The following is a 25,948-nucleotide window of genomic DNA, read 5'->3' on the forward strand; positions in this document are numbered from 1 at the left end:
TTTTAACCTTCTAGAACCAGGAGAAGGTACAAGGTGACACCCAGCTAACAGCCAGACAGATTTTTTAGAGTTCCTCACCACAAATAATGCTCATAAGAAGAAGAGGCTTCTTGTAAATTGGCAGATTGCAGTAGGAGATAGACAGCCTGCTTACCTATAGGTCAATCACCTGGTGGGCTGATTTCTGTGTTTATTCAGGGAAACTACCTTTTTTTTCTGTGACAAATGAACAGTTGATCATTTATCGAATAGCTGCCATCTGGCCCTAATAGTACTAAAAGGAAACCCATTTCAGTTTTGCATCCTGTTCAATACCATTGTGCAGTCCCATTTGGTGAGTCGATATCAGTGATATTAATTGTGTCAGGGCTCACACGAAGAGCTTTTGTGCAAGGTGGAAAGTTGTATCCACTCATATGCCTCCCTGGTGACTATCTTTACTGGAACTAGAATGTTGCAATGTCTCTGAACTGGTAAAAATAACTTGACCAGAATGGCCAGATTAGTTCTAGCTGTTTTCTGGGGGGATTTTGCACATTTTCTCTCCAACTTGGTTACAAATTCCCACCCACCAACTAGCTCCCCCTATGATAAGACAGCTACCGACTACACAGGGCAAAGACTAAAGCCAATTTTTGAACTGTTGCTCAGACCAGAGTAAAACACTTAGAGGAACACACTATCAACACTCTTCTATATACATGGTCTCACAGGTTGCTGTAATTGTAAAAGTAGTGAGAGTGCTTTCCTTTCCAACCAGGAAGCTCAGCGAATTTTGCTGTTGGTTCCCATCCACCGATGGTGTGGTGTCTCTGGGATTTGACATTGTGATCTCTTGACAACAGTTCATATGTTCAGATCAAACACAGGAGCTCCACATACCCCCTAGCCAGTAAGTAAAGTGTCTGTGGTGCACAGTTAGAGACTCATCCAAGTGGACTATTTTTTTTTTTTTGTTGTTGAGAAAAGCCATGCATCTCTAGTAAGCTAGACCTTGTGCACCTCTTGCTGAGAAGAGGATGCATCTCTGTCTGTGGGTCTAGCCACAGGGGTCTAACTTCAGCCTGATAACCCATTTCTGAAAGTCTTTTCCAGCAGGCCCATGAGAACTACCACCGCAGCTGTGATCACAGATCTTCAACAGGAGCTTGCACTGTACATACTGTCCTGCCTGATTGGCAAACAGGAGCTGCCACATATTAAGTGACAGGGTGACAAGCTTTCCCACTGAATTTATCTTCACACTGCTGAATTATGTAGCCTGCATTTTTGTTGTATTTTTGTTGCACAGTAATAGATGTGAATAGCACATTTGTATTCCAGATTGCCTGCTCATTAGTGGGGACACATAGGAGCCAGACATGCAAATATGTCATCCTGATACCTTGGGCCATCTGCATAAATCTTGAGATCACATGTGGCTCCAGAGTGAGCTCACAGATTTGAATTGAAATTTCTGTTTTTCTAAGCCAAAAAGCATCTGTGTTCTGGGATGTTGGTGACAGATACAATTTGCAGATTCACTGATTTATGCCAATTCTATGGTACTATGGTATGAATAACTGACAGCCTTACCACTCTGAAAGGGATGCTTTTTGACTAACTATTTCAGTCCTCTTAAATCAACACTCAGGTGACCGCTATCACCAATCATCTGAACCATCATTCTTCTGTAGAAGAAATTGAGTTCAGAACTTTGGGGTCTACTCTTTTGATTATACCTCTGTCCAACAGGGAACACATGTTTTGCATCAAAGTGCTACCTTGGAGGAAAGCAACCTGTCGGGGAAAGGAGGGTTTAACACAGGGTGCTGTATTAGCAGTCCAGCTAATTTATCAGTCTATCTACATCATGGTTGTTTTGCTTAGCCACATGCCCACTAGATGATGGGGCACGTGAAAAACTCTAAGTGGATTTACAATTGATTAGACCTTACCCACTGACGAAAATGAGGACACACACCAACCAGCCCAACTCCAGCCCCACTACTGTGCATTGACACATGTGGCTAAAGCACTAGGCAACTAACTCAAACACTGCACAGAACAGTGTCTGAGGTACACTTGACCTTATCCACAGGCACGCTAGTCAGTCGGCTGCAAAGACTGTGGAACTAAGTCAGTAGCACAGAGGGAGACCCAACAGGGAAAAGAAACCTCCGGCTCACTGGTGAACTCAACCACACTAGAAAGCACACTGAAAAGCTCAGAGTAAGGGACCTTAGTGCAGAGAGAGTCTGTGTGGTGAGTATAGCAGTTTGTATAACTCAGGTATTGGATAGTGTGTGGTGCGTGACAGCTCAGGCTAGCATGCTAATAATGGAACATCACTCAAAGCTGGCAGCCATGAAGTTTCTACCAGACTCCAAAAAAGTATGAAAATGACAATCAGTGAAACTGAAAAAATTGATTGAAGATAGGTGTCTTACACCAGCTGTGAAAGTCAGGCTACCTGTGGCTCCAGCTGTAGTCAGAAACTGTCAGGTGCAACATGTGTACAAGGCGAGAAAAACAAGAAAGAGAAGATAGCTGTATGACAGCTGTATTTATTACATATACTAGCTCACAAGTCACTTAGTGACTTTGTTTGGTCTTGGTATGCATGACATGTGCACAAGAAGATATCCTAGTGTTTCCAGAAGGGGTGAAATAGAACTACTAAGCATTGACATAGAAAGCCAATATATTACAAGCCAATTATAAGACAATGCAAGACTAAGAAGGGATAAAAACAGCTTAAAAACAGAGTAGAAATACCAAGACTCGCACGAAAGAACAGTGAAGACTGTAAATAGTATTAAACCCTAAAATATTCAAATCCTACACTTATAGGTGTAATTATCCTATTACAAATTTGAAAAACATATACCTGAGAGTACTCAAGCATGTATCTGTGTATAAATAATTTCACATATCTACTGAAATTAGGTTGCTCACTCTAAACACAACCTATAACAACCTACAAGAAGCTATATTGTCATCCATTAGTTAGTAATAAGCAATAAATCAGAATGTTTGCTTCATTTCAATAATCTCCATCTCCATATCAGTGCGAAATATTGTAGTTACAACAAAAAACTTACCTGACGGCAGGTTTCTATCCTTCGACTCAATTTTGAAATCTTTCTTGTCCCTGCTAGATGAGAATCTGCTGTCCCCTTGGTCCGGGCAGCGTCCATCGACTGTCCTCGCGCACTTCTCCTCTCCTCCCTGCACTTGTTTCTTTCCCCTTGCTTTTCTCTACTTTTTCTTCTTTCTTGTTTATGCTAAAGGATGATTCGCTGCTTCTGGTATTGTTAAGATAAGTTCTCTTATTTGTTCAAATTACTTGTCATGGTCTGTAAAATAAACAGGAAAAGAGAAAATATAAATATGAAAGAAAAGAACAGGACAGTGTTTTGTTTGAACTATGAAATTATTGGAAAGGTTTTGGCCACACAATGAAGACTATGAACTCCAGGTTATGAAGGTTATGAAATCCAAGGAGGAATATGAGATGACGAGTTACACATCATGTTAAACAGCTCAGAACATGGCACCTTTAGTTAGAATGCACAAGTATTGGAACATCGACTGACAGGTGTTTCTTGTTGCCCTGTTAGCTTGATTGTTTATAAAATGAATAGCTGTGAATATATTCTCTTGGTTTGTGTTCTGGGTTTTTCTGTGACGGCATTTGTTAAAAAAGATAAATTAAGATGAAGATCAGAGAGCTGTATTTGGTTCTTTTTGAAGCTGAGAAAATAGAGAGATAATCTATCAGTCGTTGGACATAGCCAGTACAACAATATTGAAAAAGAAAGAAGCCACTGCAACAGCAGTTGATGATTGTAAGAAAAACCCAAAAATAACAGTCAGTGACATCAACAACGACCTCCACAGAGCAGGTGTCACAATCCACCGTTCATAGAACAGGGATGTAGAGGCCATACCACAAGATGTAAAACCTCATCAGCAGTACAAATCAGAAGGCAAAATTTTCAATTTGCAAATGAGTACAGAGACACAAAAATGTCTAAAACCAAGACTAACCTTTACCAAAGTTATGGAATGTCCAAAATGTGGGCTCTGTTGGGATCTGCTCATGATCCCAAACATGTGAGCCTGTCTGTGAAACATGGTGGTGGTAGTGTCATGGCTTGGGTTTACATGGCTGCTTCTGGAACAGACTCACTAACCTTTATTGATGATGTAACTCCTGATGGTAGCAGCATGAATTCAGTCTACAGAAACATTCAGTCTGACAATTTACAGAGAAATGCATTAAGTAAGAAGAAACTTCCTCCAGCATAGTAAAGGACTGGAGACTGGCCAAATCGTTCACCAGACCTCAACCCAACTTAGCAGCATTTCACTGACAGAAGAAAGCCCCCAAAACAAACAACAACTAAAAGACGCTGCAGTAAAAGCCTAGAAAAGCATCACAAAAGAAGAACAATGATGTCAGTCAGTTACCGGCTTAATGCAGTTACTCCAAGCAGGAAATATACAAGCAAATATACTATTATTATTAGATTATGTTCTTACTGTTACTACTGGTTACATAATAATTGGGTGGTCTAGGGTTAGATGTAAGTATCAAAAAATAAAAACTGAAATTTTGGTCTATCCTTTCATATTCATGCATAAAGAAAATAAAAAAAACAACAAAAGAATTGCCCTTGCTGCTCAAATTCTATCGAAGAGGACTGTATATAGACTTGTTCATTACAGGTGAGAAAGGAAGACAGAGGGATGAAGAGAGAGAGAGAGAGAGAGAGAGAGAGAGAGAGAACAACACACTTCAAATATAGACTAAACAGCTTGTATCAGAAACACACAGACAACCTGCAAAGATTTCTGCAAAGCCCAAGGACATTTAATGACACAGTGTACATAACTTAGCAAACTTAATTCGGCAGATATAATGCAAATCAGTTCTTGGTTGTTAATAATTCATAATGCAATATGGCACATCCATTAAATAGGCTACACCCTGTCTGTATTGTAAGCCTCTGCACCAAAACTCTGCACTTCCTCTCTTCCTTTTAAAACAGAATATATATATATAAATCTGTTCATTATTTTGCCTTTTTGCATGGACTGAGGTTCCATCTGTGTCATTACTGCTGCATACTTTTGAATATCCTGTACTTGGACTGAAATGGACAGTTTTGTTCTGCAAGATGATCAAAAATATTTTCATTTTGGTCAAAATCAAGGATATGTTCATCCTCATGATCAAATATTTATGATCAATTTGTTTAGATCGTGTGTAAACTTGAGCCTAACATTTGAACACCTTGAAGGCTTGATTTAAAGTCCAAATCACTCCAAATCAATTAATGCTCTTATAATTCTAGCAGCCTTTAATAAATATATAAAACTAATTACATTTAAAATACCAAACATTGATAATCCAGGGTCAGCATACAGTTTGCTAATCTGAAGCATCTTTTATTAGTTCATTAGTACTATATTTGAGTAATATTGCAGTATTTGTGTATCAGAAGCACCACAAGATGCTGGATCAGGAGCTTTGGCTAGAGGAACCAGATGCTTGGGTTATTTAAAAACACTTAGAGTCGAACACACATTTTTGTGTTTATGCAATAACTTGCCATAACTTATGCCAACAATAAAAGACACCAGACACGGTTCATTATTATTCATTAACGTAGATGAATTATTTCTGAAATAATGGCTTGTGTTTTTGACACTGTCCGTTATGTTTTTCAAAAAAAATCTACCACCTCACACGTCATAATCGTATGTGATTTTCTACAAGGTTCAGCACTTGCAATATATTTATAATATATTACCTTATTTTTTGCCCAAATGTCATAGAATGCATTGAATAAATGAAGGATTAAAGAAAGAAAGAAAGAATGGATATGGTTTATTTATTTTAAATCAAAGGATGGCAAACCTCTAGGACTATTCTTTCCTCCATTAAAATTGTATTTCAATTATTATTTTCAGAAATGATTTTCAACCTGTAACACCTCTAGCCTTCTAAATGCATTTTGAATGTAAATAAGGAGCTAGTGGGCAGGAACTGGTTTCCACGAAGCTGAAGCTGATTCATTAGCTGCAATAAAATTCCCTGCTTGTTTCGATGCACAAATACAAATCAAACTCATTCCATCCATTCAAATGTACTCAACTTTGATGAATTGGGCCAATTTCTTCTAATGTTACATTCTTCTAGTATGGCTTGAAAATACTAATGGCACCGGAAGAACAACGGGGACAGCGGCTCTGAAAGGACATGTACCAAAAACAAAAATAAATACACTGTTCATTATGCAGCCAGCAAAGAGTAGAATCAGTCCCTGAAGCTATTAAACATCAGCAGAGGGAAAGAACTAAGATGATTTAGACATTGTGTTCCCTGTAACTCTGCAATCTATCATGAAATCTGTGAGGGTGTTTACTGTCTAGCAGCATGCAGCCCTGCATCTGTATGTATTTTATCCAGAGCAGATATTATGCTTTGATAAATTGAAGCGAGTTTGTTTTTGACTATAAGCAGAGGTGCTAACAGGATCCGGTTGTGAAAACCACAATGATGCCTGATCCAATCAATTAGAACGAGTTGTGCTCAGTGCCAGTGTGTCTCCTCCAGCTTTATGGCCAAGCTGCTTCACAGGGCTCAGGGTTGGACTAAACTGACTGAATCAAATGGACAGTTATGGATGGATGATAAACAGAGGATATCCTTACAAGAATACAAGATGAAGTAATATCCAAGCACTCAGTGTTACTAAATAAGGAACTATGTTGGAAAAACAAATCTATAAATCATAGGAATGAAAACATTATCCGTAATGAACAAATAATGTGAAATGAATAAATAGAGTGAATAGGAATGAATAGGAGATGCCCTATTAATTTTTTTTTTCACAGGGAATCTGGTTGAGACTATTATTATAATACATATTATTAACTAAATTAGATCGACAATATTGTGTTCAAATAGAAACTGAAAATAGAAATGTGAAAGCAGGATTAAACACAGTGCCTAGCTGAGACAAATGATGAACTTGAGTGATGTAGCACAGCCTCAACCTTGCTACATCACTCAAATTTGTCAGAACTAGCATTCACAGATCATGCTGGTGTCAGATCCACTCAATCCACCTCCGCAGTGGAACACACCTTGGCCGATGAACATGGCCGAGAACATCTGAGTACATGCACCGGTCCCCAATCACACACACTCACATGTGATGGTTTGTCCCGTGCACTTGACCTTATCAAGCATGTTCACTGATGTGACTGTGATTAGTCATTGCAGAGTTTGTCCAATTTGATGATCACCTGGACACCCTTAAACCTGCTTTTGACCTTAAACCTGCCTATTAACTTGGATTTGTCTGCACTTTTCTCATTAAAGGTAATAACTGCAATTGCGTCCATCTCAACCCTCCATTTCATGACATCTGGGACATTACAGTCTCTCTCTCTCTCTCAGTAAAAAACCTCTCTGGCCACTTGGGCTTTACATCTAAATAAAGACACAGATATGATATGTATATTGCACAATGTACATTTTCGCACAATGCGCATAAAAAAAAACTAGAACAATGCAAGAGTATACCCGATAATCTGTTCTCTCTCTCTCTCTCTCTCTCTCTCTCTCTCTCCTCACCTCCCTTCCCTCTCTCTCTTGCTCTGTTAAGCTACACATTTACTGTTTGGATTTGACATCACCTGAAAATCACTTTATTGCGGCTGAGGACAGCCAATATTGTCACTGAGATTGCTGTGGATGGCACCACATAAGGTTGGCTGTGGATGTTTTTTCCTTGTATAGCCTTAAGACTACGATTATTATTACAAACACTCAAGCCTCCATGATAAAACAGTTCAGTTTGATACAAAATACTTTAACTTAAAACTATTATGAATTCAGAAATGATTTTGATGCTCATATAGAAGTTCCTGTTATAAGAATTGGCACTCTTTGACTAGATAGTAGACTGTTATAGAAAGGAAATAATTTATAAATGCACTGGGTGTCACCCAGATGAGGATGGCTCTCCTTCAGAGTCTCTCAAGGTTTATTTTTCTTTTCAGGGACTTTTTCTTTGTCCCCTATGCCGCTGGCTTGCTCATTAGTCATATTTATAAAATTATATCTGGAATTGATACATTTCTGTAAAGCTGCTTTGTGACAATTTCCAATGTTAAAAGTGCTATACGAATAAAACTGAACTGAACTGAATTGGATATATTTGATGCACTGATGAAATACAGACATTGGCATTGCATTACACCTCCAATAAATATGTGCTTTCATGGCTAATATTATACTGGCTACCATAAAAGTAAAAATATCCTTATTAGTCCTGAAAAGACTTGGAGGTTCTCTAATGCTTGTTCATCAGGGCAGTGTTGTGCAATTGCATTACTAGAGTTCAGACACTGTCCATGAAGTGTCATGAAATCCAGGCTTGACAAGATCTTACCAGGATAACAGTCAGTAACCTGCATGTCATCACTCACACTGTTGGGTGCTTTATGTAAAAATAGTTTAAGTTTAAATATGTCATCAAACCCAGTTCTGCTCTCTTAGATGCCCCAAGTGCTTATTCATGAGCATCTAAAAGCTGAAGCCGTTACTTTCATTGATTACAAATCTTTGTAAAGTTATTCCAACAGAGGTAAAAATGTCTCGCATTCAAAGCCAACAGTGTCCTGACTCATTTTCTATCAAACTTGCTGCGAGAAAATAATTCATTTGTTTATACTGACTGAAGTTGATTTCCATTCCGCTAGTGAACTGGAACACCAGTGTACTTGTAAAAAGGGTTAAAGAAACACATATTAAACACTGTTATTATCATATAATCTCTGCTGCTCAGTCTCTGGCTGACTGATGATGTGTGTAATGTGGCTTTCATCTTCCCTACATGTGTGCACATCCCCCAGCTTTCCTGTTGTGTGTATACAGCTGTACACAAGGTAGAACACCTGCTTTCACTTCCAGATTCATACTTTCATGCATATGTATGAACAAGCCAGAGCAGTCTTACTGTACTACACAGAAATCTGCATCTCTGTGTTGTAGAAAGCACGTATTTGAATTCAGGAAAACCGTAAACGCCACATGTTTGTGTGTATGAATTATATCCACAACAGGGAACAAGATGAAAGAAAAACTCTTCCAAGGCAGCCAGGCTGCTTCTTGTGCTCATCACTAATTTCTCTTCTATTGATACAGATTTCATCAAACTGTCTATGAAATTATAACAATGATATTAAATAGCTGATGTCAAAACATGCAAAATAACCAACTTGCCATGCCAACAGACAACTGGGAGTGTATTTTGAAAAATGGTCTCATTTGTCTCAGTAGAGACTCAAAGCTCTAATCATGAGCAATGCATCCAAGTCATCGAAGAGTAATGGATTCAGAATGATTAGAACAAAACGCCTCTGCTATTGTCATGCCCAAGACTCTTACATCACAGATAGTATACAACACTGACAATAAAATATGAAAATAAAACTTGGCCACAAAACTGTGCCTACGGTATATATTATAAAACACATTTCTTTATAGTCTAAATTTATTTACAGTTCATACAATTTATAGTTTATAGAATATGGCTAGTTTACCCATATTCTATATATTCAGGTTGCAAACTATAATACACAATTTACCTTGCAAACATACATTTGAAAATGTATTTGTTAAAAAAATGAAACCTAAATTATTGATTTTAATTTTAAAAAATCAATGTTGGCTTAATTGAAAATGTGAATTTTAAAAGCTGTCAAATTTCAAGGAGGTTAGTAAATCCAGTAGCTTTTAATCATCAGATCTCTCTTTGTTCCTTCCACACCTACATTCAACAATAGTAGATAGCTTCTAAGGGATTCTAAGCTCAGAACAAGAGTAAAAATATCGAGGCATCAACAGCAGCTGCACAAACCTATGAAATCATACCATATAGCATGACCTTCATTTCGAATGTCTAGATGAATTTATGAGGAAGCATTTGTCCTCCGCGCCCTGTTAACGGGCAGGGTGCTTGGTGTGTGTATGGGGAGATATAAAGCAGGGCAAAGAAAAGAACGCTGTAATGGAGGATTAGGACGCAACACCTGGGCTCTTCAGTACTGTTTACCATGCGGTCACCTTCAGCTCATTGCCCACAACCTCCCCCCGCCTTCCCGTCCTCTGCTCCTCCGTCATGTAGCTTGATTCCTCTATGTCTATACGGTAGCAGTGCACACAAAATTGCTGCATTCAACCTCAGCACTTTGTAAACCATGATCCCTTCTCTCACGTGTCTTACACATATCACTGATATACTGGGCATGCACAAGCTCCTTCAGTTCAAGGATTTTGCAAACACACTGTACTGTTAGAACTGAAACAGGTGTAGACGAGTGCATGGACAGTCACACCTGCTTAATGAGAATGCACGAGGTTCTGCACTCTGTGTTTATGCAGTTTAGCTTTGACATTGAATTATGAATCACTTCTTTTTAAGAAGTGTTTCTTAAGTTCTATTTGCAGGCATGTCACACTTATAACACCCATTTTTGGTGCATAATCCTAGTCTGGCTCAAAGCACTAGTAATCACTGGGTAGTGGGCAGTGGTGAATGAAATAGTTAAGGCTCTAGGTTGTTGGTCAGGAGGTTGTGGGTTCAGGCCCCAGCATCTCCAAGCTGCCACTGTTGGGCCCTTAACACTCTCTGCTCCAGGATAGCTGACTCTATGCTCTGACCCCAAAGCCCTAACAACTTCATGCAAAGAAAATGATTATATATCACTGTGCTGTGATATATATCTGAAATATAATTCAAGGCTTCTTCTTATCATAAGTGACAGTATAATTATCATAATGACTGGGAGTTTAATAATAACCAGTACAAAACCAGTACAGTGCAATCATTTTATATTTAACACCCATTTTTAGTATATAATCCTAAACTGCACTGGTGAACATAGGCGACAGTATAATTACCTTAATGACTGTGAGCTTAATAATAACCAGTATAATCATTCAGCACTGATTGCTTTAGTGCAAAATTATGTCTTTGCTTTTGCTTATGTAATTCCAGAAGCTATATTAGTCCATGGGCTGTAGGTTTATCATTGCTCAATTTTTTTTTGACTTGTAATTCACATGCAATTTAGAGCCATGGAACAACTACAAAATTGTAAAAGCTGTAAACTAATATCTCTATACCAGCTCCAACATTCTGAAGTCTGAAGCTCAGACAATATGCATGTAAAAAATAATAAAGACACACTATAATATTTTTATCATCTCATTATACGGCTGGTCAATATGCACACTGCAGCATTTATTCTGTGTCGTTATGTTAATATTTCCCCAAGGGGCAACAGAAATGCATTCACGCTATTGTTGGAAGAAACCCAGAAGATGGCCACAGTCATCAATGGTCAGAAGACTAGACAGCAGAATTGGCTCTGATCTCAGGTTGTGATAGACAATATTACTGTCTCTCTCCTGTCAATCACAGTGACAATAGTCATGGTCATTTGTGAGCTTATATATGCAGAATACCCTCTGTATTACACATGCTTGCTTCACTCTCTCTGGCTGGTTGATATTGTGTGATAGAGGGTGAGTTATCTAGTTGGTAGTTGGCAAGAACAACCTTGGGAGAAAATGAAGAAAGTTACAGGAATTCAGAAATGGGTTACATACTACCTGCTTTCATTTTTCTTGAGAAAAAGCATCCAATATGGGATTTGCCCTTGCCTTGAATAAATTCCATGCAATTGTCTGAAAAGCACTTAAGCCTAAAAGTCTGAATACCAATGTGTGCAGTTTCAGTATTATACACTGAGCCAGGCCCTTTGTAATTACTCTGCTATTCATTGCATTACAGCTTACCATGTATTAATATAACCTAATGAAGTCATAACTGGTTTACATTCATTTGACCACAATGAAATCTTTAATATTAGATTTTGATGTATTTCAGTGCAACATATTATCAATATCCGTTTATCAACACACACTCTTAACACCCTCACACAGAAAACATATTTAGAACCTGCAAGTTTTCATAAAATAAGTTTGCATATTACACGTATCTGTGATATCAGAGTATTTTAAGAGCTGTATACTGCTGTAAAGATAACCAAACTATACTGTATATTGTGCTTAGAAAATTATTAGAGGTGGCCATGATGTGGTCACCAATTAACAGGAAAACCCATGTTTATTAGAGGACTTTCACACTGGTAGTTTTTCTGAAACAAAGTGTGATTCGCAGGATTAATTGGTAATGTGAAAGCTGCCATGTGGACTGGGAAACACATTGTGTTCCCTTGTAGTAGATGGTGTGAGTTCGGTTGCAGTGGAACTGTGCCGCTATTCCCATGAACGTGAATGCAGCTCCTACTCGGGTCTGCACTTGTTCAGGAAGTAAAGTAACCTGCACATGTGTTTTAGCTGATGGTGTCATCATTAGTTTCCACAACACACATGTAGTATGAGTAGCAGGGGAACGTTGTGGGATACAGAAGAGGCGAGGAGCATTTCTGTGCATGATAACACCAAAATGATAAAAAAAATCGAAAAACAAGGTGTCACGTTGTGCTCTCCATGAATGTTTTTGATAGCGTAAGATGAACACAAATGAACTGGGGTGTGATAAACTTACAGAATCAAGTGAGTCTGAAACCAAACAAACACTGCGGGGGCTCAGTGTGAAAATCCATTACAATATTGATACACGTAGCTAGTACACAACTTTATACAGTACAAACCGGAATACTGGTGTATTGTAACATCCTCTGTAATGTTCAGAATATGGCAGTTTATGGTGAACTGAATGATAGTAAATTAGCCCTGAGGGTTAAAGACATATACGTTTAATTGAAAACACTTAATGTCAGTGAACAACTAACTGGATCCAATAAATGAATTAAAACGATGTTGTAAAGCAATTTAATGGCACTGTAAATTAAATATAATGTGTCATTTATTTCTAACACCTGACTTGCAGTGTTCAATACTAAATGTACCTGCAACCTTTTCTGCTGCAGCTGCTTTCTGTGTACTCAAGGGAATGACAACGTGAGTAGAATTATGCTGATCAAGTGCAACTTGGAATAATCTCTCTCTCTCTCTCTCTCTCTCTCTCTGACATTAGGAAGTACCCATGTTGCCTGAACTGTTTAAAAGAATTACATTTTGCCTTCAGTTATATAAAAAACAATATTAGAAGTCCTAAGAGCCTATATGTATTTGTATTTCTTGTATTTATCGTGTGTTTGTAATTTATCAATATGTATGTATGTGTTTTATTAATCAATGTAATATTAATGCAAATGGTTCTAGCTGGGCATTTTTTTGGTATTTCCTTGGTTGGCATCTAGTTATCTGCACTTTTTTTCTGTCTAACTGGAGAGTATTTTGGAAAGGCAGAGCTATTGTATGAACTGATTTATATTCAATATTACACTCACTACCTACTAATCGAAATTCTTTACAATAACGTAGAGGTTTAAATGAGGAGGATGTGCAAAAGAAAATAGCAAATGGGAAAATATTAGGAACATCACTCACTTGCCAGAAGACTTGACAAAACAGGAAATGTAAAGTAGGAAATAAAGAAGATACAGGATTGAACCTCTTAAACTCTCACCAATTTTCCGTCCTCTCACTCTACATAATTTTCCTATTAGTCTTCTCAGTAGTTATAAATAAAACATGTTTTAAAATGAAGAACTGAACTGACGTTTTAGGTTTTTCACCCAACAAGGGATCTAACGTTTGTTAGTTTGAGACAGAAATGTTGCAGTCAAACGAAAGATTAAAATAACTCTTTACCTTTTTTTTTTTTTTTTTTTTAATCATAATGCCAGGAGTTATATTTGGTGTAGTCTTTTCACTGGGCGTCTCTCACCCAACACCATCCCTACAGTGAAGCAGGATAGTAATACAGTAGCATCTCTACAGCTTCTCAGCAGCTTGTTGGACTGAAAAACAAATGGCCATGAGCCAATATTACAGTGCAAGCTGGTTACGCAAAAGCTGTGATCTGAATCTCATTGAGAGTATGTAGATTAGGAACATTTGCCAGGTGGAGAAAATATGTCAAGCAAAAATAGATCCAGGATTTGGGTATATATACTACATATCCAAGAAGACTTGAACGTATACCTGCTCTTTGACTGAGCACTTTGCACTTTTCTATTTCAAATATTAAGCATTATATTTAATATTGTGTATTTAAAGAACCATAGACATCCAATTTTGTTCCAAACCACAACATAAATTTGAATGAATCAGACATTTAGACCTGAAAAAACACAAGAAAATAAAAAGCTTTAGATTTAGTAAATTATACATAATTTTGTCTGATGCAAAGGCACTGTGTATATCCACCAATCCCTCCTTCCAGCTGTAAAGCACGTTGGAGGGAGTATAATGTTTCAGCTAGTTCAGCAGAACGACATGAGAAGCATGTCACCTGAAGCAGACTGTTTAATCAGCAGATCCTGAGAATAGTGCTGAACTGAGGTTTATATGGCGTGACTGGTGACAATATATCAGAAATATTTTGCACGGCTAAACAGTATTTGTTATCAGTTTGGTTAATAAATCAATATAAATATCTACAAACCTACTGATGGGTTAAAGTAAAAATATGCCAATGCAAAAGGCAGTACTATACACTTCTGCCTTATTATATAGTGTAGTTTATTTTACTCTCAACTCATGTATTAGTACCTAATGGTTAAAGGTGCATAGTGTGGATTAAACACTGATTTTGTGCACACTGGTAAGACATCAAGTTTTCTCTTGCTTTTATGTTAAATTTGACAGCAACTATAAAGAACAAGCCACAGTTTTTTTTCTAGATACCTATGATCAAGAAATTGTGAGTCAAGCATACACATGTGACACAAATGATCGAAAGAAAATTTATTTAAAGCAAAGCTGACTCTATGAACTTTCCCTGCAGACATATTGACATAATTTGAAATCTGAATACAGCCCACAGTACGTACGCAGGAAAAAAAACCCCGCGGGATCCTGTAATAGTGATCCAAAGTAATTCACACTCAGGGCTGTTAGGCTTGAATTAGTGGGAAATTTCATCATACACCAGCTCAGATATGTCCTACATCACTGTGTCTGAAAGGAGTATGCCCAAAGTCCCAGCCCCAAATTTCCAGTATGGCTTAACACAGAGCTGCAGGCATCATACCAAATAAACCTTTCCTGTACAACAAGGCTTGTGACATTCACAGCCTCAAAAAAACACACACAGAGCCCAGTGGACAACTCAAGTGTCCTTGAAGCTTTATGTTTGTGTTAGATAGCTGATTTGAACTGGTTAACCAGTTAATGTTGAAGCGTCACTGATTCAATAAACACAGTAGCCACTGCTATCAAGTTCTAGTGTTTTAGCTAGAGGACAAAACTCTTGCTAAAGGAGATTCATCTAGCACTCTGTAATGTTGACCGTCACACTGATTTGATCATTTGAATCCATGCAGTGTAGAATGGATCGCAACACAACCCGTTTTACAAAATGCTTTTATGCGAATTATTTGCAAAGCCATGTTTCTATTAGAATATACAGAAAAATCGCCAAATATTACATATAGCAGCTTTCCTATTCCTTACTATTCAGTACATTTCCTTATCTTGGGAAATTTACACATTTGCGTACACATCTGCGTACCAAACAATCCGTTTAACAGATTGCATAATAGCATAAGCGTCATCATAACATGCTTCTTATATCACATGAGGCGTAAAAAAAATCTAAGCACTGCATTGCACTATACAGAACCACTGCATCTGTGCCGACATCACACAGGCGAAGACACGCACACTCTCAGCCTGCTGCTACTGCTGCTTTAAGACAGCATTCCCTGGCTAATTCAATCCGGGTTAAAAAGAAAAGAAGAAAAATGCATTTCCATTTCAACTGTCAGGGCTTTAGTAGGTTGAGCTCCTTTTTGTGAGATGTTGTTCTGAGCTATTGGTTAATGAGCCAGGATTCATTTCGTTAAATCCTGTGTTCCATGCACTGCTTTTGTTTCATTATATGTAACAGAGCGTGAGTATATCAAGCAAGCATTGTGATGTCACTGTTTTTCAATCAACTGAAAGTGGAAAAGGACACGGAAAGACAGTGCTTATTTTTGCTGTTTGGAAAATGTAAAGTGTTGAGACACCACCGATCCATCATATATCATATCATATTATATCATATCCTATCATATATCACATTAGACATGTCTGTCATCTGGTCATGTACGTTCGTTAACAGTGTGTGAAATGGTGTTAGATATCTGGTGAGTAAACAGTATGCTTCCAGAGCTTACACCTATACTGTGAAAATAAACAGAGCAATGCAGACTGCTTGAGTGCCTGAAATGTAACCTCAGTAGCAGATGGCTTTTGTTCTACAAGGATATCTTGGTTACCATGTCTTTGAAAAATGTGTGTGTGTGTGTGTGTAGTGGGTTTTTATATCTTGATGGTGACCAAATGTCCACACTAAAAATAGAAAAATCTGACAGTTTTGACCTTGTGTGGATATTTAGCTAGTTATAAAAGTTATTACTTGAAAAATCAAAAAACAAACAAACAAAAAAAACTGTAACGATCAAAACAGTTTCCTTTTTTTTAAGGTTTAGGTTGGATTTTTTAGGTATATGCATAGCATTATTATGTCTATAACATTAAATAATAAAGCACAAATATATACATAGCTGCAGTAATATGTCACATTTTCACAAGGATAGTAAGACAAACGTGTGTGTGTATGTGTGTGTGTGTGTGTGTAAGCGTCTGTGTCTCAATTCATTTAAGGCAGAGAAATCTCATTCTGGGAAAAGCTCAATCCCTGTAGACACTGCAGTCTGTGGAAGAGTTAATTATCAGAGTTGCTTGGCTAACTGCTGTATGTAAGTGTTGGACTGCATGTGTGTATGAGTGAGAAAGGAAATAACCCATCTCTCTCTCTCTCTCTCTCTCTCTCTCTCTCTCTCTCTCTCTCTAACCGTCCTCTGTTATATAGATTCAAAAAAGCCAAGTCATCATAAATAGCTGTGCTTTTTTTTGCCAAGCAATGGTGCTTAATAAAGTAGTGTCCACATTAAAAGCACTGATCACTATTTCACAGATTTGGAAGTAAAGAGAAAAACAGACAAAACGATAGAGACACTAGGCAAATCAGAGAGAGGGAGAGACATGGAGGGAAAACAAGCAGGATTAAATTGAAGCATGCATGGGTTATTAAGCGTCTGTCATAGGAAACTCTAGATCAGGGGTTCTCAAATTTTGTTCAGTCAGAAATGTAAAATAGACTCCATGGACCTTCTTTGCATGTAATCCAACGATGCAAGTATTAGGTTATAATGTTAAAAGGTGCTTTTTATTCCTGAATTTTAATGTAAAGGCGTACAAGGTTTGAATGAGTGAGATTTGGATTGCACTCATTTAATTATGGTGAACAGTCAAACATGCTAATTGCTATAAGGTCTCAATTAATATGTTTGATAATTATGGGTTGTGTTTTCCACTACTGAAACAAAATAAAAAATAAAAAAAATTTGACTTTGCAAAGCTTAATATCCATAGACCCCATATTGAGAACCACTGATTTTGATGCAACGGGATTTCATGAGGCCACTGAAGCCAATACAGCACAAAATTCTGATACTCACACAATAATTCTTAAACAAAAAGACTCGAGCATGACTGTCATGAACTCACGCCATACTCTTATCCCCAGTCTCATAATAATGTTTGGGCTAATTACGATTTTTGTCCCCTTTTCATTCACTGTGTACCTTAACAGATTAGAAGCATTAGAAATCATGTTACAGCTCATCAGATCAATATCTGCCTGTCATACAACACAGTTTTGGTACCAGTTCATCTGATAGTAAACTAATTAGAAATGTCAACCACAGGACATGTACATGAGGATAAGACTGTATCAAAAAAAGCAAAGGCAAGCAGACAGTTCCTCTTTTATGAGCATTTAATAACCATCATTTGTCACTGCAAGCATTTTAAACCAAAATCTTTCTCTTACATTTTAGCCACAAAATCAAGCCTGGAATTATGGCTACATTTTACATAAGCATAATAATTAACCCATGATTTGCGTAAAGAAAGGTTTGGCCACGTCCAGGACATCAGGTTAGAAGCTGCTAACAATCATGATCATGGAGCTCTGAGCGCTTCCTTGTCGACCCAGCCCTTATAGACGCCATTGATCAGAGTACAGTGTTGTGCACTGCAGTGGAGCTGCTATGCTCTGACAAGAAGAATATCATGGGGAGACTCAGGGCACAGATTGTGTCATCTCAACCAGGGATGGACAAGAAGACTAAATACCAAAATGCCACTGCAACCTAGTCCCCACAGAGTTCTTTGCACATCTGGAGAGCTGTCACTGTCACCTGAGCTACAACACTAATCACATTTGATTGCACAACACCTCCTGCTCCGAGTTCATTATTTTGAAATTTGCCCCAGAAGAAAAGCGATGATCTCAGTCCAGGCTCTCATCCTCAGGCTTATTATAATGCTTGCGCTGAGTAAGGTAGATTTTTCCCCTTTTCTATTGACTGTGTACATTATGTACACTGTGTAGAAAAAAAAAATTGGTGGGAAGAGAGCCTGGTGACTGAACTCTTCAGATCAATTTCACAGAGCAGCGTGACTAAAGAATAATCAAGTTGCACGTTCCACAACCAGAGAAACTTGGAAAACAACAAATTCTACAGCAGAGGTGTGTTAATGTCTGACTGGCTGTGAGGCTTCTTCCTCATATCATCACAAGAAGTATCCTTGCCACCGTCGCCACAGGCTTGCTCATTAGGGATAAAATACAGACAATCATTTAAACATTAAATTTAATAATTTTTTTCTCTTTTCTCTGTTTGTCTACTTTTGTAAAGCTGCTTTGAGACAATGTCCATGGTAAAAGGTACTATACAAATAAACTGAATTGAATTGAATTAAAACGATGAACCGTCACTATGCCAATACTATTCATAAGTCTATATGAGTGCAAAGAAGTCAGGTCACTTAAAATTCAAGGTACATCTAAGGTTATTGCCCTCTGTAGGCTACATCCATAACCTTATAACCTTCTACTACACTAACTAGACTACTAACTGTATTTTTTTCCTAAGAAAACCCTAAGCAGACATTTTAAACATGACTGCACTGAGTGTCCTTCAGCATTTTATGATTTAAATATTTAGATTTCCTAATGTGGACGACGAAGGCCTTGACATGCTGACATGCTCCTACTTGGGTCACGTGACGCATTTAAAGCTCACGGTCCAAGCTGACGTCATGATGAAGTGATGAAGGGATGTATGCAGAGCGCTTGTGGGCCGCTGTGCGTTTGCGGGAAGCGGCTGCTGGACTGGAGGGGCTTTTTGACGCTGTTCGAGCCGCAGTGCGTTCTTTACTATCAGAGAACGCTGGAAATAATAATAATAAAAAAAAACACGCGCACGCGGTATTATGCGTTCTAGCGCTCAAAGCACAACAGGGAGCTAAAATATATACTCTCCTTTGCTGACCACACTAGTTAAATTAAATAAACAGCCTGGGACAAGCATGAAAACAAACTAGTAATAGAGGTGCATTAGATGCATGACGTTGGATGTGGACGTGGATTTTGCATGCATGGTTCTAAGAGGTTCTTTGACGCGCAGATTCACGTGCAGACGATTCACACACACTAGATTTCCACACACATTTTCCCCATTCATTTTTCCGTCAGCGCATTTTTGCACAGTGCACGCTGTGAGTGACAGTCTGCAAGCTTGCAGTTTGCATGTGATGGACATACTGCACGGCGCGTTGGATGGACACGCATGCGAAAGAGGGGGAAAAAAAGTATGTCAAAAACGAGTGCAATTAGGAAAGTATATGTGAAAACAGCAAGCTTACCCCTTTCGAAGAACGATGCTCTATGAAACAGGGAAGACTGAGAGATAGAAGGAGACAGACAGCTCGAGTGAAATAAATAACCGAGGGTTATACGCGAGATGATCCGACAAATGCGGTCACTAATGATGAAGTAAGTTTACTCGTATTAGAATTAGACAGCGGTGTGCGGGAGACACTGAGCACGCGCGCGGCCTGGCGTCACTGGAACACGATTTTTTTTTCTCCACGCGCACGCAGCTAACGCGTGTGTGTGTGTGTGTGTGCGTGCGTATGTGTGTGTGTATGTATGTGTGTGTGTGTGAGCGCGACTGCGTACACCCCGCCCGCACAGAGAGAGAGAGAGAGAGAGAGACGTAAGCAACTTGTCGCATCTCAACCCTTAAACGATGAGAAGAGACAGTGGCGCATGCGCCCGTGCAACTGCCTCTCGTTCCTTCACTTTTCCTGCATCTGATCTGATGCTCAGTGATCTATTCGAATATACGACGGTGTGTGTGTGTGTGTGTGTATATGTGTGTGTAAATGGTTTGAACATCAACATGATTATCCTCAATAACCCTATTAGAAGTGACCACTAATTTTTCTTTCCTTACGATGGCGATGGTGTGTCAGAAAGTCAAATTCCGCAGAGAAACAGAGAGAGAGAGGGAGAGAGAGAGAGAGAGGGAGAGAGAGAGAGAGAGGTTGGGGGGAGTTTAATGCGACAGATGTCTGAAGAATGCCTTAGCAGATCTAGCAGGAGCAGTTTCCTTTTATTGCTAAGTTAGACTATTTGAAGTGTGCTTTTTGTAGAAAGCAAAGGATGTTTTTTGTCCAAACTGAAGGAGGGGTAAAAGGAGGAGAAGTGGAGGAAGGTGAGATTAAGTAGCAATGATGTCCTGCCATAATTTTTAAGCTTGAGATTTGTTCCTGCTGCGCATTACACACACTGTCAAATGGTTAAAGCCACATATGGAGAGACTGCAGTGGTGTTGAGCAATGAACTATGACCTTCACAGTCGCTCTCTCTCTCTCTCTCTCTCTCTCTCTCTCTCTCTCACACACACAGACAGAGAGAGAGAGAGAGAGAGAGAGGGAAAGAGAGTTAAGAGCAGGGATTGGCTAATGCAGGGTGACAGCTCTTTCATGCAGTAATGGTGGTGGTGAATAGAGAGCTCCACTCAACCTTTTACACACACACACACACACACTTTGATCAATTGACCTGCATGGTGGCCTTGGGCAATAGTAAACTACAACTCAGAATTAGAGTGGAGAAACAACATTTGGATGTTTTAATGTAACAGCTCCAGTGTATAAGCACACACTGTCAAACATGCACACACACACACCCCCCTCTCTTAGGTCATAGCGCAGTGCTGTGCATTGTAATAAAGGACTGCAGTGGTTCAACCCATCCTCAACACTGCACTATACACTGCATCAGGCACTGCATCAGATGTGCTCTCTCTCTCTCTCTCTCTCTCTCACTCACTCTCTCTCTCTCTCTCTCTCTCTCTCTCTCACTCACTCTCTCTCTATGCACACCTCCTGCTCTCATGATGTCGTGGTGCCAGCATCAGGTGCAAATATATTCACATTTGCGAGAGAAATATGATGCTTACATGCACACACCATATGCTGTTTTATCCTAGTCATGTCCAGGGAAAATAAGTGATTCATTCAGATTCAGACTGTTTTGACTCACGCAGTTTATATCAATTTTATGCTCTGACATATCACTAAATTATAAAGACAATTCTTTCCAGCACTTTCTGATCCATATAGTGCCCTGGAAATTGTGTGTGCGTGCGTGCGTGCGCGCTCGGGCGCCTTTGTGTGTGTGTGTGTGTGTGTGTGTTACAGGCGAGTGTTGTGTTACAGGACAATGGACAGCGCCTGTCAAAAGCCTTGAGAATTGCAGTAAACAACACAGTCGCGAGAGGGCGCTATATACATCAGTACGACCTGTGTCTTTGACTTCTGTGTTTGGAGATGACATTCCTTAATGTAATTTATATAACTCAAAAACAAATTCAAACTGTCATTTACCACAATTATATTTACGCCAAAACAAACCCCAGTACTCACTTTATAATGAAATTGTTAACTGAGTAAGTCTTGCATAAAATGAGATTACTGATGCTATAGGACCGAAAGTATCTAATGAAGTAATGGACCAAGTAACGAAATTCTTTAAATGTTTCCATTCTATTCTCTGATCCTCTTGTACCGACTGCCATTGTGTCCACCAATTCATTAAACTTTTAATGAAACAGAAAGGTGCGTATCTGGAAATAAACTAGCAGCATGCTACATATCTGCATTGGCAAACAGTCCACAATAAACATTTCTCCATTTAAATGATTGTACCAATGGTGTCAATGCTTAAAATGCATTTAAAATAGACCTTGCAAGTAAATTTCTTTGTTCTGATGTTCACCCCCAAAAGAGATTGTACTACATACATTAAGCATCATTCTTATCTTCAATCAAATGAGATAACTTAAAATGCCTGAATTTTAGCTGCCACATAACCCAGATGTTGAGGATCATGGTTATATGTTGAATGTGAATAGGCCAGTAGAGAAATCAAAAACACAAAGTGGTGGCAACTAGATGTAGATTTTGTAGATGTTGGATTCTTTAACTTTTCACTGCTTCAGCATACTTTTTCCACCCCTGTGAATATAGAAAAGTGCTGTCAGTATTCCTACAGAGAAAACATTACTTTGGGTCACAACAGGATACATTATGGCTCTTCAGTTATGCAGTTCAGCTCACAACAAAGAGCTGGCTCAAAGATTTGACCTGTGGATGACATATTGTACTCACTTAAAACCATTTAAAGCTGCACAACATGGTTTGCTAGGTTTTAGACTATAATTAGGGCAAAAATGAACAAATGAAGACATTTTCCAGTCAGATATGCACCCTTGTAACACTGACCCTGATTTTCTTCCCTACAATATATAGTGCAATCATAACATTAAATTCTGCCAATCAAAACAGCTTTGATTCTGATGGACTCCACAAAACCTCTGAAGGTGTGCTGTGGTATCTTGCACTAAGACTCTAGCAGCAGATCCTTTAATTCCTGTATGTTGTAATAGATCTGATTTGTTTTCCAGCACATCCCACACATGCTTGATCAGATTGAGATCTGGGGAATTTAAAGGCCAAGTCAACACCTTGAATCCTTTGTTAGGTTCTTCCAATGATTACTATGTACTTAGTCTGCAACGAGGTGTGGGTAGGTGGTAGGTGTCAAAGTAACATCCAAATGAATGCCAGAACTTACGTTTTTCCAGCAAAACTTTGTGCATCACACTGCTTCTGCCAGCCTGCCTTCTTCCCATAGTGCATCCTGGTGTCATCTCTTTCCCAGGTCCAGTTCTGTTGCTCATGTGCCCATTATAGAGGTTTTTGGTGGTGGACAGGAGTCATCACTACACAACACACTACTCAACACAATGATTCACTGTGTGTTCTGACACCTTTCTATCATAGCCAGCATGACCTTTCACAGAAATTTGCACTACAGTAGATCTCCTGTGGGATTGGACCAGAATGCCTAGCCTTCACTTCCCACTCACATAACTGAACCTTGGGTGCCCATGACCCTGTTACTGGTTCACCTGCTGTTCTTTCTTGGACCACTTTTAATAGGTACTAACCACTGTTTACCAGGAACACCACACAACACATGCTGTTTTGGAGATGCTTTGACTCAGTTGTCTAGCCATCACAATTTGGCCCTTGTCAAAGTTGCTCAATTCAATTTAATTCATTTATTGCATTGTAATCTTTTAACTATAGACATTCTAACAAAGCCGCTTCACAGAAATACCAAATGGACATGAAGTAAATTCTATTCTAGTTTTAACGTTAAGTCTATTTTCCTGAAGCTATCAGCTGTTCTCTGATGGAGACTAGAGTTCAAATCACTGCATGACAGTCCTTCACCGTTCAGTGGTTTTAATGTTATGATTGATTGTTGTATTGTTTAAGATGGTGATCCCAGTAGTTGCAGGAAAAAAAGAGATGGAAACAGAGGGGTTTTTACTTTGATTCAGACAGGAGACCATGAATATGCAGTACAGCTTGATGCATTTACATTACAGGTTTGTTTAGAAATTTAAATTAGTAAACTAGTTTGTTTATACTTTGGGAAACAGACCCAACCCCTTTCAGTTTATGAAATGCCCCCTTTTTTGTTTAAATCCACATATCCAGATAGCTGCTTAGTTATTTAGAAAACTGAGCAGATGGACATTCACACTGAATTCACACTGGGAGTTCCACACCGTTTATCTCCTTAATATGTTATGAAATAATGAGGAAACAGACCAAACCCAGCTATTAAACTGCTTATCAGTCCAATTACTTTTGAGTCTGTGAAAATGGAGGGAATATGTATGAAATGTCTATAGTTCCTAAATGATTAATGCAACGTTTTTTTGTTAAACCCTTTGAATTAAAGCTGAAATTCTACACATCAATCACATCTTCATTTCAAAATAAGTGTTTTGGTATAATTATACAGAGGCAAAATTATAAAAAAAAAAATTGTCCAACTTTATATAAAAAAATCCAGCTTTATAGAATAGACTTTTATAGTTTTTTATACTTTTATAGGTATGAGTTGAATGCTGACTTTTGTTGTTATAAATGACTTCATCTTCAGCAACCACACAATGTCATTTGAATCATCTGGAGCAGATGAACAAACTAAAATATAATGTTGCTACAATGCCTCTCTTTTATTAGTTATTGGTATAAAATAATTAGTAAAAACAAACACACACACATATGCAAAAAAAAAAAAGAAAAGAAATACAGCTTGCTTAACTCACTGATTTATCTCTCTGGCACCAAATGCCTGCTCTTGGTGGAAATCTGCATTACCTGTAAATCACCAACCCAATATCTAGCAGGCTCGGCTATAAACGCTTCGTGTTCAATAAATATATCCTGCATAATACATCATCAACATTTTTTCACCTCGAACACAGAGCCTAGGAACTGATTAGCCTTCTGTCAATGTGTCCATGTACAAGGTTTTTTTTTCTTGTTATAATTTGTTACTGGTAAAATTTATTGAGTGGTGGCTAAATCAACTTCTTATACATTATAATTTGGCAATATTTTTCCACCCTTCCTTGTCTGTGAAGATTCTCAGTCATCCAGGTGCGGTTAAGTTGAGTGATGCCAGCTGGAAACTGGACTTCTTTCTAGTTAGACTGAAACGTTTCACTACTCATCGGAGCAGCTTCTTCAGTCTAAGAGACGTTAGCAGGATTCCATGAATTTGTATCCTCCAGGGTCAAGGATCCTCCAGTCCCCGGATAGCCTCTTTGAGGGAACAAGAGGAAAGTGAAAATGGGGGGAGGTGTTAGGAGTAAGGGAAGTTGTTAGGATGTAACGGCCCCATAGAACAAGAGTAAGGGGTGAGTGTATTAAAGTATTAAGGGTAACAATCAGTGGATGAGGGAGTCCTTAGGTGTGGCTTTCCTGGTGGACGTGTGAAGAGATCTTGATCTTTTTGGGGATGGAGGAAATTGCACTGTTTGGATCTAGAACTAGGAAGAAGTCAAGTTGACATGACTTAACTTCCAGAGCTACTCTTCCTTGCAAAAAATGCTCCAATGCAAATGAAATTGTGAGGGAATCTCCTGTGCATGGCTGTCCTCAGAGGTTTTCAAAGATAACTCAAGATCTTCTGTTTCAAGGATTTGTGCTTTGGGTCATGACCGTGCTGGAAGGTGAAATTTTTCTCCATCTTTCAGACACCTGTTTTGTGCAAAAAAGTTATTAGGAATAGACAATATGGTTTTTTCTTGTATTATTCACTTTTTCTTGACTAGATCCTGAGTCTGAAATGAAGAGAAGCAGCTCCATAGAATGATGCTGCCACCACCATGCTTCACTGTAGCTGTTCTTTGGGTGATAAGCTGTCTTGTATTTTGTGACAATCCTATCTTTTAGAATTATGCCCAAAAAGATGTATCTTGTTCTCATCAGACTAAATGAAAACTTTTC

The 25,948-nt window shown here is 38.5% G+C and overlaps 1 protein-coding gene across 1 annotated transcript in view; it reads right to left on the minus strand.

Annotated features, from left to right (window-relative positions):
* Positions 1-20,183, minus strand: part of cacng8b (calcium channel, voltage-dependent, gamma subunit 8b) — a 28,111-nt gene extending 7,928 nt beyond the window's left edge. The window contains exons 1-2 of the mRNA XM_058376114.1: positions 19,928-20,183; positions 3,084-3,338 (exon numbers count right to left, since the gene is read on the minus strand). The gene's annotated coding sequence lies outside the window, so the exon portion shown is untranslated. The remainder of the gene's footprint in view (positions 1-3,083; positions 3,339-19,927) is intronic.
* Between the last annotated feature and the right edge of the window lie 5,765 nt (positions 20,184-25,948).

This window comes from Hemibagrus wyckioides, linkage group LG01, assembly GCF_019097595.1.
Source record: "Hemibagrus wyckioides isolate EC202008001 linkage group LG01, SWU_Hwy_1.0, whole genome shotgun sequence".
NCBI classification, from domain to species: Eukaryota; Metazoa; Chordata; class Actinopteri; order Siluriformes; family Bagridae; genus Hemibagrus; species Hemibagrus wyckioides.